Source organism: Gopherus flavomarginatus, chromosome 7 (assembly GCF_025201925.1).
Source record: "Gopherus flavomarginatus isolate rGopFla2 chromosome 7, rGopFla2.mat.asm, whole genome shotgun sequence".
Lineage (NCBI taxonomy): Eukaryota > Metazoa > Chordata > Testudines > Testudinidae > Gopherus > Gopherus flavomarginatus.
This window is the reverse complement of record NC_066623.1, coordinates 105,005,437-105,020,198: the sequence shown is the minus strand read 5'-3', so window position 1 is coordinate 105,020,198 and position 14,762 is coordinate 105,005,437.

Below are 14,762 nucleotides of genomic sequence, written 5' to 3'. Positions count from 1 at the left end.
TTATTAATTACAACATAGGATTTCAGAATTCTTTAGTGCCTCTGTGCTGGTACCACCCAGGTGCTGCAGAACAGCAGATGTAGCATGTTAGACCACGTATTGCTCTTATGTTCCTGAAGTGCTTAGGCACAAGAAAAGGGATAGAATAGAAGCACTGATGCTGAATATTTTTTATATGTGTGTGTAAGTTACACATTCACAGTGTGTTCCGTTCCCTCATGTGAATTATTCATATAGGCCCCAGTTCTGCATGTGTATAAATCTCTGCAGGATCAGAGCAATAGGGCCCAATTCTGTGAGGTGCTGGGCTCCCTCAACTCTACTGGCCCGCTGGGTGAAGAAGCTCTAAGCACCCTGAAAGACTAGGGCCATAACTTTTTTAAAGTATTAACTACCACACCCAGGAGAAAAGAGTCCCCAAATGAAAATTTAGAACAATATCTGCATGGAATGGTTCTTGTAATATTAATAAGATTTTTACACAAGGTCAGAAAACTTTAAATACAGTCTTGCTTTCAAGATAGGGAGAAGTCATAGACTCAGTTCTAAATGGCATACAGAACCTAAGTAGCTTAATTCACATTCCTTCAATAAAGAAAGATAAAATCTGATAGATGCTTGACAAGACTGCTGCTTTTTAAAAAAAGGATGGCTCATTAAAAGCAAATTTTCAATGTCTGATTCAGAAGGCTGTTCTTACTGCTTCCTCATTTGGTTTATTAGCTTGTCTTTAATAATATTTTTCAAGGTAGCATGTTAGTTCCTTCTCTCTCATCACTGTCAATTGCTAAACCACCAGAAAATGGATGCAGCATTGCACATACCCAAAAATTTGCTGTGTCAGAAATGAATAATTCATCTCTCAAATAGGATAAATCAAATTAATTTTTAAAAATCATTCCAAATTTTTTTTAAAAGTGAGTCATTCTATAATAGGAGACACAGAGCCCTATTCTGATTTCACATACTTCGGGCCTGATTCTGCCACACTTCTTACTTTGATTAGTTCCTTCTCTGCAAATGATACCATTTAAATCAATGGGAGTACCGGCGGAGTATGTCAATGGAGATAATTCCAATGTATCCCAATGTAAGCAGGATGAGAATCTAGCCCAATGCCGTTCAGAAGAATTACCTACTGCTTTCAGGAGTTAAGAAACACTTGTTTCTTCAGAGCTAAGAAATTCTACTGGCAGTATTTCAAAAGAAAAGAGCTGACCCCATTTTCTTCATTTGTAGCATCTACAGAGTTGTCTGTGTGTGTGCACACTCTCGGAAATCGTTCCTGTAAACACAGTTTTCAGAAAATCATGTCCTTTCAAATCTCCTGCCTGTTACATCATGTTGCGACCCATGGTGCTTGATGCATCAGCCCCTTCGGCATTTTGTCATATCACATAATAAGTCAGTAAGCGATGGATGCATCCCAGAGTAACATGTCCTAACGACATCGTTTTCAGAAATACTGCATGTAACACCTCACCCCTACACACAAACAAGTTTCACTTCACAACACCTTTTTTATTTTCAGGTTTTTTCTTGCTAAAACCTGTGAGCAAATTTAACATTCTTAAAAGTGAGAGGTTAATTTAAATGGATCAAGCCTGACACAGTGGAAGCAGTTATATGTAGCATTAAATGTCCCAACAACTCGGCCAATACACCCAGCTCTTGGCTTGCTGCACCTCTTTTGTTTCCATCCCGGGTTCCCACACACAGGGCTGGCCTTAGGGAAAATGGGTGAACTTGTATTTTGGCGTTCCAGTCCTCATGGGTGTGTTGACCCCCCATTGCTTCTGGCCCCCATAGGTGCCCCACGCTGGCCGTTGCCCCTGAGGGTGCCCCAGGCTCCCCACCCCCTCTTTGCCCCAACCCCTTCACTGTGCGCTTTGCACCCCCCCGGCACGCCTAACTCCTGCATTGTGCCCCCTTTGCTCCAATCTTAGCACCCCCTCCTGCACCCCAACCCCTGCCCTGTTCCCCTAACCCCTGCACCCCCCTCAGGAAACTGACCTGGATGCACAGAGTAGCTGGCATTGCTGCTCGCTCTGCCCTCCCCCCTCGAACGCTGCTCTTCCACACACCCTACAGGGCTGTGAGGGGGGGACTGAGGCGCGACATCAGGTCTCTCTGCATCCAGGTCTCTTTCCCCACCTGGGCTGCATCAGGGGAGGACACAAGAATAGCAGCCTAGGTAGGGAAAGTGACCTGGATGCACAGAGTGCTTGGTGTTGCTTCTCACTTCTCTCCCTACAGCCCCCTGCGGGGGCATAGAGGAACGTTGGGGAGGGGGAGCAGTATCTGTGTGTCACAGCTCGCTTCCCCACCTCCCCTATCAGTTCCTCTGCCAGGAGGAAGCAGGGAGAACTCTGGGCACTCTCCTGCCAGCCTGGAGTGGTTTCTGACTCTACACCAGCAGCGCACACCTCTGCACTGCCACATGGCTCCCCCATGTCCGTGGTTGCCCAGGTGGCCCACCCTTAAGGCCAGCCCTGCCCACACAGCTCTGCCAAGGCATCACACTCATATTATTCTATTCAGTCCTTAACTGCAGTACTTATGATATTGTCTACACTGCCTCAGCTTTGAGGACCTCAGAATGTCAAATCTAATCTCAGAATTAGTTTTTTTTACATAAGTTTCTAGCCCTTTTTCTTCTGAATTCAACTTGGAAAATATAAGCCAATCACTAGAGTTGAACATTGGTCATTGTTATTATTCTTAAAGATGATTGGTTATTCACATCCCTCTATAGTTACCCATCCCAGGACTGGTCTTTGTGAAATAGGTCCCTCAATTCTTGGGCAGAGGGAAGTACGGGACACCAGGCCAATATGTACCTGTAAAGAACAATGTCAAAGGGTCTTCTGCTGATGGCACTAGGCAGGGTCATCCCTAGCCATTTTGGTGCCCTATGCAGCCCCCCTGCATGGGGGTGGGCCCAGGCCTCCATCAGTGTGTGGGGATCCCCAGGCCTCTGTGGAGGGACAGGAGCAGGCTTGGGGGGCAGGGGAGAAATCACCCCCCAGCATGAGCCAGCAGAGCAGAGCAGGTTGGGGCCAGGTCGCTCCACTTCCTGCCGCCCGGTGAGTGCAGAGCATGCCCGACCCTGCACTCACGGGATGGCAGGAAGTGGAGTGACTCCGCCCCAGCCTGCTCTGCTCTGCTCCCCTGGCTCCCAGCCTTGGGACTTTGGGGGGCAGGGGTGAACTGCCCCCCAGCACTCACCAGTGGCACGGCTGGGAGCCGGCAGCATGAAGCATGCTAGGGCTGGGTTGCTTTGCTTACCAATACCCAGTGAGTGCAGGGCAGGCCTGACCCCTGCTGCAGTCCCCTGGGACGTAGGTCGGGGAAGAAGTGGAGTGGGGGCGGAGCTGGGGCAGAGCAGGGGCGGGAAGAGGTGGGGCAGGGGCTTTGGGGAAGGGGTGGAGTGGGGTCAGGGCTGAGGCAGAAAAGGGGTGGGAAGAGCAGGGCTGGGGCAGAAGCCATGGGGAAGAGGTGGAGCAGGGGCGGGGGCAGCTTTCCTGGGCAGCTCAGCTGGCTGGGGGATCGGGCTGGCCACTGGAGCAGCACACAGCTGCGTAGGACACCAGGAAATTTGGGGCAATTTGGTGCCCCAAATCTTCTGGTGCCCTATGCAGCTGTGTACTTTGTGTATGGGTAAGGACAGCCCTGACACTAGGCCTACTGCATGCTGCCACCCAGCTGTGCAGACTCCTATGCTAAACAGTCAATGTGGCCTCTGGCCACATCATGGTAGAGTAGCTCAGTAATATTAGTGGAATCCTACTTTAGAGGACCAAGACAGAACTGAGGTCAAAAGAATCCTCCATCTCATACCAGCTGTGACACAGATTCCTCTGTGGCGTTCAGGTCCAACCCAATTTCCCAATGAAGTCACTGGAGTTTTTCCATTTGCTTCAGTGACAACTGGACTGATTCCTTAGTCAAGACTTTTAACCTTTCTGCATTAGTTTCCCCATCTGCAAAATGGGAATAAAACTCTATTAGGCATACAGGTATTTATTATAATTAATTACAGCTCTGCTGTCAGTTACACTGGAGTATACCAAAATAACTCAATTCACTCAACAATGCATTTATTCTGGTTTTACAAACATTGGGGAAAATTCTGCTGTCAGTATATAAAGAGCTGAAATTCATCACAATGCACATAACACCCTCTAAAGCCCTGTCATCTGAAAAAAAAAATTTTTTTTAAATGTTGGCAACTGTTCCTAGATCCAACCACAAGCAGCTGGGCTCCATTTCTGCAGAAAGATGCTGTATGGCACCCAGCATCTCTCTCTGCCCTACACTTGTCCTTCTATGGAAAGATCAATAGAGCTTGGGAGGAGGTAAAAAAAAAAAAAATCACTCCTCTAACCCTCCCCCAAATCTGCAGTCCTTGTGCATAGTGGTGACCAGGAGTCTATTACTTTGTGGGGTGTGGAATTGTTTCATAGGCCCACCCAAAAATGCTAAAGCTTCTCAAGCGTAAACTGGCATCTGTGCACTGGGAATATGTGGAGAGTAATATGCTAACTTCAGAGGTAAAATGTTAACACAGTGAGTCATTCTGCCAGCTTACACAGATAGGCCAGTCTACACTGGCACTTTACAGCGCTGCAACTTTCTCACTCAGGCATGTGAAAAAACACCACTTTGAGCGCTGCAAGTTTCAGCGCTGTAAAGTAGCAGTGTACACAGCACACCAGTGCTGGGAGCTACTCCCCTCATGGGGGTGGTTTTCTTACATTCTCCCAGCACTGGTGCTGCAACGCAGCAGCGCTTTAACATTGCTAGTGAAGACATACCCACAGAAACACAGCCTCTTAACCAGTTTGTACATTTTCTCAAATATACCCCCAAAACGGATAAAGTGAAGATAAAATGATCCAATTTAAAAGAGCAGGTGAGCAAATACTAGTGCTACTGAGGATTGATAATCAGTCTATTGGGCTAGATTATAATCTCACTTACTGTGGTGTAAATCTAGAGTAGTTCTATTTAAATCATTGGAGTTACTCCAGATTTAAAACAGGGTAACTGAGAGATTACAATTTGGCCATATGTCATAGAAGTCAGGAGAGGGAGAAGAAACAGCTTGGGTTTTGATTTCTGGTGGGATCTGTTTTTTGTTTTGGCTGTTGGGTTTTAAATTGGCTTTAAAAATCTCTTCTTTTGAAGAATTCTAGTGAATTCTGCACTAATTTATGCACACTCTGAAGTCAGTGAATGCACAGATTAAGTCAGTACAGAATTCATCCCCTTTCTTTATCTTGCCATGTAACAAAAGAGAAACATAACAAGAGTTTAAGCCTTTTGTTAATCATTTGACAATCAGGGACTGTAAATTCTCTTATGGGTCTCATTCTTTCATTTATTCTGCTACTCTAAGAGTCCTGAAAGGATGATGAGAACTGGACCAATTTTGACATAGTGCCTTAGTCAAATATAATTGGCATGGATATGCAGTTTCCTTTAGTCAGCCACCCATACCATTTTTGATTCCCAGCCATCAAAGCTCACTCAAAATTGCATTTTATTTACTGTCAGTTTTCCCACTGTGACCAACAGCACCCTATATTCACACCCAACACACCACTGTAATAATCTTTGTACAAAATATGCCTGGTAAGGTATCATTTGAAAACAAATAACTCACTCATCAATAATATCACGGTGAAATGTATGTAACAACATTATATGGAAAGTTATGAAAACCCCCTGTAGGATATTATTAGCACATGTTAAAAACCACACACCGCTGCCTAGGCAAGAGTTGTTGAACAAGTCTATCCTAAACAAAGGAATGGGTGTTTACCTCAATTTACATATAAGTAGTAAATAGGGGCATCCACAAAGCAGGGAGAGGAGTTGGCAAGAGACAAAGCACATTTCCATTTAAGCAAACACAGGTAAGGAGAGACAGCATGGGGCCTCCTTCATCACCAGACTCCATGTCACCTACCTCACTGAATAAACTTTGATTTGAAGGAAAATCTTCAGAAGAATCCACTTCAAAGGTTCATTGCTCTATAAAAGAAGGAGGCAGAAAACTCCAAATTCTCTCTCTTTCACCTAAGAAGACAAAAGTCACCAGCACCTTTGGGCCTCTGGGCGAGATATTGACCAAGGAAAGGTCAGTCACCATCTTGCTGGAAGACTGGGGGTGAGAAAGGCCAACTTAAACAAAGCCCTGAACCAAAATTTGCCACATTAAATAAGGGCTTGTCTACATCACAAAGTTGCAGCGCTGGTGAGGGGGTTACAGCACTGCAACTTAGGAGGTGTACACATCTGCAGGGCATCACCAGCGCTGCAACTCCCTGTTTGCAGCGCTGGCCGTACTCCCGTTTTGTCTCGGGTGTAGAGGATCCAGCGCTGGTGATCCAGCGCTGGTAATCAAGTGTAGACACTTACCAGCGCTTTTCTTGACCTCCGTGGAATAAGCAGGTATCCCAGCATACCTGAGGAAGCCTCTGGTAATCAAGCAGGTCTCCTTCCCTGCGGTTTGCTCTCGCGTTCCCCGAACCCCCGAGCAAGCAGGTCTCCTTCCCTGCGGTTTGCAGGGGGGTTCAGGGAACGCGAGAGCAAACCGCGGCGAAGCTGGTCTCCTTCTCCAGTTTGCTCTCGCGTTCCCCGAACCCCTGTGCAAGCAGGTCTCCTTCCCTGCGGTTTGCAGGGGGGTTCGGGGAACGCGAGAGCAAACCGCGGCGAAGCTGGTCTCCTTCCCCGGTTTGCTCTCGCGTTCCCGAACCCCCGTGCAAGCAGGTCTCCTTCCCCGGTTTGCTCTCGCGTTCCCCGAACCCCCGAGCAAGCAGGTCTCCTTCCCTGCGGTTTGCTCTCGCGTTCCCGAACCCCCGTGCAAGCAGGTCTCCTTCCCTGCGGTTTGCAGGAGGGTTCGGGGAACGCGAGAGCAAACCGCGGCGAAGCTGGTCTCCTTCCCCAGTTTGCTCTCGCGTTCCCCGAACCCCTGTGCAAGCAGGTCTCCTTCCCTGCGGTTTGCAGGGGGTTCGGGGAACGCGAGAGCAAACCGCGGCGAAGCTGGTCTCCTTCCCCGGTTTGCTCTCGCGTTCCCCGTACGCCCCTTGAAGCCGCCCAACAGCGCTGCAGTGTGGCCACATCTAACACCACTTGCAGCGCTGGTTGCTGTAAGTGTGGCCACTCTGCAGCGCTGGCCCTATACAGCTGTACTAATACAGCTGTAACAACCAGCGCTGCAAAATTGTAGATGTAGACATACCCTTTAGATACTGTAAGCAGGGTCTGCTGAATTCTTCCCTGACAGCTATCTGGGAGGAGGAGAGACTTCAAGAGCAAATTGTAGTTACATGGACATACCTTATGCTGCTTAGATATCCAGCAGCTAGAGCGGTGTGTTGCTCAAAGTGATTAACTTTGGCTGGTATTGGGTTACAAATCACCTTAGTACTGAATGAAGGGGTAGTGAAATCCTGTTACCAGTGTTGGCATTATTGTGAATAAAGAGGAGCAGAACTATGCTTAACCTGTCCCAAATGAGGGGGGTCACCCTCATCTGAATGGACCTCATTAAGCCAGGGGCTCGAATGCCAGAGCCCTGTGGAAGTAAGAGGGGTGGGGACAGGTGTCTCAGTTTCCTGGACTGGTTTAATCTATTGCCCCCCCTTCTCCCCCCCACACACTCTCTCTCTCTCTGTTCAAAGAAAGAGCTAAATGGGCTTTATTAGGAGCCTCTTTGTTATTTTAAATGCACAATCAGAGCTGAAATTACTCTAGATGCAGCAGTGTTTCTGCCCAGCCTGTAAAGAAGGAAAATTACTAAGAGACTGATGTGCAGAGGTCATAGCAGAGAGGCAGGTGGCAGCAGAAGGTGACTGACAGTCAGCTGGTGAGGCAGTGAGGAACCATGACTGGCAGGGCAGCCAGGTGGTGAGGAGCAGTGGTTAGCAGAGCCCAGAGCAGTGCCCCGCAGAGAGGGGCAGCAAGTGAATGCCTGAGCAGCAGAATAAGTAAGGTGCCTCCTTATCACCCTCCTCCACCCAAGGTGGGAGGTGAACTGTGCAGATGCACCTGTGACGGTGTTGGGAGTCACCACCACTGGCGCCTCCCGCTGGTCGCTCTGGGAATTAGCTCAGTCCATAGGAAGCGTCTTCTCCTGGTGATGTACCATCTGTCTCTTGCCCTCTGTTGGTGCTTGGACCCATGTTGCTCCCTTCTGCTCACAGTGTCCCCTTCAGGACACTGCCTTCCAGCAGTGCCCCCTAGCCCATTCTGACCCCCTTCCAGGGGAGAAGGGGGGCAGGGAGCTAACAGCAGTCTTTCACCTGCCGCAGTGGCCAACCACTCCCAAAGCCTAACCTCTTCCCTCAGGGGTATGGTGTAGTCCAATATGGCCACTTCCCACAGCCAGTTGCAATATAACGGGGAAGGGGTGGGCCCAGGCCCGCCCGCTACTCTGGGTCCTGACCCAGGGACCCTCTAGTGGCAGCCTCCCTCGCTTGCTGTCCGCTCTCCCTGGTTACTTCCCCTCTGACCCTTTGCACCTTTAGGCCCTTCCCTCAGGGCCTACAGCCTGGCAGCTAGTGGGCTGGAGCTCCCTGCACTGTCCCAGGTGCTTGGTTCCTAGCTCAGGAGACAGACCTTCCTTATATAGGCTGAGCCTGGCCCAGATTGGCCACCACTTGCTCAGTCCTCATTGGCTCGCTCGCAGGCCTTCCCTGATTGGCTACCTCGTGGCGCAGCTGCTCTGGTCTGCCCTAGCCCAATCTCTCATAGAGGTGGGGCAACTGCCCCACCACAGCACCTCTGAACTCTGGTCTGCACTGACCAAGGACAGCAACTGTGAGTGGGGTGCAAAGAAGGGATGTGCACATTAAAGGGACTTTTGGGTTGCTGGACTTAAGAACCGGAGGGGAAAAGGACACTGCCCAACCTACCTGGGGGTGTGCCTTTTGCTCATGGTTTATATTTATGAACCCTGTTTGCCATGTTTTCCCAAATTAACATCGAGTTACTTCCCTCCTTTTATTAGAAGTTTCTTTTCTACACTCAGACTCTCTACTTGCAAGTAGGGAAGTATTGCCTCTCAGAGGTGCCCAGGAGTGGTGTGTAATTTTCCCAGGTTACTGGGTTGGGGCTCGACTGGTTTTCTGTTGTATCAATGGAAAGGAACCCCTAGACATTGAACCTGGCCCTGGTTGCTGCTGGCTTCACCTGGCAGAAGGGTTACAGTATGTTTTCACTTTTATTTGTGACTGTTTCTATCTTTATCTCTCATACCTGAATTCACTTAAAATCCAACTTCTTTTGTTAAAAATCTTGTTTTATTTTTTAATCTAAACCCAACAAGTGTGGTGTTTAAACTGAGCTGTTTCGTAACTCCAGTTAAAGTAGCAAACTGTTGAATATTGACTCTTTACAGGGGGCAACAGATCTTAATATCTGAACATCCAGGAGATGAGTGGAACAGTACAGAAAAATTTTGGGAAAATTTGGGACTGGGAGCGTGTTACAAGTAAGAACTAAGGCCGGTGGAAGTCGGAGTGTGAGTGGTGTGTTGCTGACAGGCTGCTGGGGTGAGAGCTGCTGGACCAGGGCTGCACTGAAGGCGTACACACACACTCAGGGTGTGACCTGCATGCCGGCAGGCTCTTTGTGAGCGGTCCAGATTAGGAGCTACAGCAGCAAAGCTGCATGAGGCACCCAAGGTTGCAGGGCAGGCTGTCACAAAACCCCTCACTGGTCTCGACTGCACCCCAGAATGTGACACCCACCCATTTAAAAGAAAATACAGATAAAGTAATTCTAGTTTTAAAGAGAGTTCCTTTGATTAGTGCCAGCCCTACACATTTTCATTCTATTGCTAATCTCCTCTTTGTAGAGAGAGGCCTGGGAGCGGTGGCTGCATTGATCCAGATAGACAATCACTTCCGTCAAAAATTCCCTGTTGGAAAAGATCCAATCTGACGAGTGCAGAAGCTGATGTTTCAAACCCCAGTGCCTCAGCTATTTTTATTTCCCAAAATAATCCAAAGTGAGTAGATGCTGCTTTTCTAAACTAATCTTTTGCCACATTTTATTTTTCAAGGTTGTTTTCAAGTGACAAGTATGAGCAAAGAAGAAAAAATCTTGTAGCAATCAATTTTGTCTTTTGTTGTGTTCTTAAAATCATAAGCAGACAAACTCAGATTTTTGGAAAAAATAGTACAGGGATTGGTCTCCTGTCTGAAATTTTGAGTGTTGAGTTTAAAAAATAGAATATGCTCCTATCTGAAACAGACAAGTTACTAGCTGTGCAATGAGGCTATTATTTATATTCTTCTTGGGTCTAATATGACTATCAGCCTCTCACAAATTTGCCAGGATAGAAAAATCTATGCAAGACCCTGACTTGGGGGAAGAAAAAGAAAACTGACTCAAACTTCTAGGTGTGTCTAACAGAGGCAGGTTGCAACCTCAGCCAGCTACATTTAAACATTTGATTATTTGTTTAGTGTTTTTTGATGCTGAACTTAGAAGTTGATTCCACAGGCTGCCTGACAGCTGTAGTCAACTCTTTTCTGCACCAAATACCATTTCTGGCTCACTGAAGAGACCCCTGGGAACTTTAGTGGGGGCTGCAAAGACCCCAAAGCATTCTGTGATGGGTTGGATCACAGAACCCCCCTTGGGAACTGCCAACTGATGTGCCAAGACTACTTCTGCTCCTGGTTTTCTACCTTGGCTGTTTAGGACTCCAGCACCCTGTCTTGCTGAGCCAGACACGCCCATCTGCTCCAACTCAGACCCAGGGTCTGAACCACGTGCCCGAAAGCTGCAGACTTAACTGAAAGCAGCTTACAGAAGTGTTCCTGTCTTTAACACTCAGATGCCCAACACCCAATGGGGTCCAAACCCCAAATAAATCCGTTTTACTCTGTTTAAAGGTTATACAGGGTAAACTCATAAATTGTTCACCCTCTATAACATTGATAGAGAGATATGCACAGCTGTTTGCCAGCTCCAGGTATTAATACATACTTTGGGTAAATTAATAAGTAAAAAATGATTTTATTAAATATAGAAAGTAGGATATAAGTGATTCCAAGTAGTAACAGACAGAACAAAGTGAATTACCAATTAAAATAAAATAAAACATGCATATCAAAGCCTAATACAGTAATAAAACTGAATACAGATAAAATCTCACCTTCAGAGATGTTTCAATAAGTTTCTTTCACAGACTGGACTCCTTCCTAGTCTGGGCACAATCCTTTCCCCTGGTATAGCCCTTGTTCCAGCTCAGGTGGTAACTAGGGGATTTTTCATGATGGGTGCCCCCTTTTCTCTGTTCCACCCATTTATATATGTTTTGCATAAGTCGGGAATCCTTTGTTCCTCTCGGTTACCACCCTCCACTTCCTTCTCAGGTTAAAGATGGATTCCAGTTCAGGGGACATGATCACATGTCACTGTAAGACTTCATTATCCACTTGCCAGCACACACGGTATTCAGGAAGACTCACAAGTAAAACAGAGCCATCTACAGTCAATTGTCCTGGTTAATGGGAGCCATCAAGATTCTAAACCACCACTAATGGCCCACACTTTGCATAATTACAATAGGCTCTCAGAGTTATATTTCATATTTCTAGTTTCAGATACAAGAGTGGTACATTTATACAAATAGGATGACCACACTCAGTAGATTATAAGCTTTCTAATGATACCGTACAAGAGACCTTTTGCATGAAGCATATTCCAGTTACATTATATTCATACTCATCAGCATACTTTCATAAAATCATGTAGAGTGCAACGTCACACATTCCACCAAAGTTTTTTTGTGCTTTTCGTTTAATAAAAGGTTGGTGTATATTTTTATTAAGGCCTATAACTCACAAGGTCCACTATCCTTGGCACTTGTGTAGATTTTTGGACAGTGGAAAAGCAGATCTCTGAAGATTGGCAGTAATGATTGGAAATGAGAACATGTGTCTAACCTTATCAAACCAGCATGCAGCTTAAATGCTGCTTGCATGCAGGTCACTTTCAGCATGCATTCAGCTTATTTCCCATTTACATAGAGCAAATATTCAGCATGCATACATTTGTATCCAGTTCAGATGCTGCTTTCATGTGGCTTGCAGTCAGCATGCATGAAGACTGTATCCATCTATGGATATAATTTACTATAATAGATGAGAAAAGAGTAAGTTCCAGGTGAGACAGACATAGCTCAGCTGCTCCCACAGGCTAAACCAAAGGGATATTCCTCCTCCAGCTAAGCTGTTAAAGCTGCCGCCTATAGATCACGCAAGTTCTGATCTGCATCTCAGCTGTGCCAGAGACACACACTACTCTCTGTGGAACTCTCCTGATCACCTTGGAGTGCTTGTCATTTGGCAAACAAACAACAGGGAACAAGCCTTTTTTCCCCTCAGGTGCTTGTTTTGTCCCTGTAAACCAGACCATAGCCCTCAGAGAGTCTCTAATAATTTCATATCATTATAAGATTCCCTAACAATGGGCTAGATTGTGCAACTCTTACTGATCTTGAAAAGCACACACTTGTCTTAGGAGTCCTATAATATGCAACTTGTAGCATGAATAATCATTACTCAAGATAAGTAAGGTTTACACAATCTGGCCCTATAGGATATCCCAGGGCTGATTTAAATGTTACCATTGTTTAATTATACAGGAAATCCACAGATACATGACCACACACATCGTGCATCTGGATGTGAAATTTGGCCTTACGACAATAGTAATCTGTTGCTTTAATACTTTTTAAAACATTTAAGTAACCTCAAACAAATTGGCAAATGCTAGAAATAGGAAAGCAACACCCTTCCTTAGCAAGGAGAAATCCTGCAGAGAGCAAAGGCCTGTCTGCTTCCTCTTGAAGCGTGGGATTGCATTTCATGGATTTGGATTACATCCATTTTTCAAGATGATTTCTACATGATTTGCAAATCAACTTTAAAATCAAAAGGCATTGTATAATGTTGCTGTAAATCACAAGCAATCACTTGAACTTTTTATAGAGACGTGTGTTTTAAAGAGTGACAATTCTTATATGCGACCTGTCCTATCATCCTCACTATAACACTGAAATCTGTTAGAGTCCTGCTGCTAACGCAGTGGTAGACAACTATCGCACATGTGCCGAAGGCGACATGCAAGCTGATTTTCAGTGGCATTCACACTGCCTGGGTCCTGGCCACTGGTCCGGGGAGCTCTGCATTTTAATTTAATTTTAAATTAAGCTTCTTAAACATTTTAAAAGCCTTATTTACTTTACATACAACAATAGTTTAGTTATATATTATAGACTTATAGAAAGGGACCTTCTAAAAACGTTAAAATGTATTATTGGCATGCGAAACCTTAAATTAGAGTGAATAAATAAAGATTCGGCACACCACTTCTGAAAGTTTGCCGACCCCTGTGCTAAGGTTTACTTGTCTGAGCCGTTTAAAGAAGTCTTTTGTCACTTTCTTTATAAAAAATGTAAGACTTTAACATCATCTCTTTATAAAAAATTTAAATAGCATGGTTGGCACCCTTATAAAATTTTAACTTGTCATTGTTGTCATGTTCTTGATGTAAGTTAAAGCCACATCATTCTATTTAGACATCGTTGGGAATTCATCTAGTTTCAAAGTCAGCTCAAAGGGAAAGGCAGCTGCTCTCCCCTAACTAGCTGTGAGCACACGGTTGAGGTAGTACAATATGTTTCAAATACAGAGATGCAGGTGTCAGAAATGCAGGTGTCTAAAAGAATTTCCTTGAAAGAAAACTACACTCATTTTGCTTAGCCCAGTAATCTGCATGTTTGATTTTGAATAAGCCCATACGGAACATTTGAAAAGGGTTGTAAAGTCTATAGTTGAATTGCAGCCTGATCTTATTGCCGTTTAAGGGCCTCATGTTGACTAAACACACTTGGGACACCGATAGTCTAGTGCTCTGAGCACAGGCCAAGCAGGCACAAACACTTGACTGTTAATTCTGCTCTGACTCTAATCCCCTTCTTTGGCTTTGGGCAAGTAACTTAATTTGTCTGCCTCGCTTTCCCCATCTGTCAAACGGGGAGAGAATACTTTTTGACACCAGGCCTCTGGACCACAAATAATTATACTTTGTTCTAAAGCATTTTACATTCTTCCAACACCTTTGATATTTTCCTACAGTTACACATAAAATAACATGCTGGGGCCAATGCTCTTTCAGGTTAGATTGCACTCGTCATCCAATCTCATCAGTGCTAACCAATGTTTGGTTAGCAGTGTATGTATAAAATAAGAGGAGTCACTGCCTCCATACTCGCTACGTAGACACAGACCAACTCCAGCAAGTCTCCAATGAGCATGTGCAAACTGCAGTGTTTCAGAGGTTTAGAACTTGGCCAAATTTGGGTGAATTTTAATGAGATGACAAAAGGCACAAAGGCGAAATTTCCAGCCAAATTTCAAGTCCCTCCTCCACAGCATGAGGATACTAGAGCTTCTCAAAGAAAAGGTCACCAGAATTTTTTTAACAAGGGCAAAACAACATATTTTTCTCTAAACTCTTTCTCAGAAATGGCTGAACAAATCTGGCTAAAATTTTCCCAGAAAAATTCAACCTGAACCAGACACCTCATATGGAAGATTTCAACCCAAACTGTTAAAGTTTGGCAAAGTTTTAAGTAACTGAAAACAGAGTCTTATACTAAGAAGTATCTGGCAACCTTAATAGTACTGATGGTGCTATCAGTCTTGTCCATCATAATATAGCAGCACTATTTT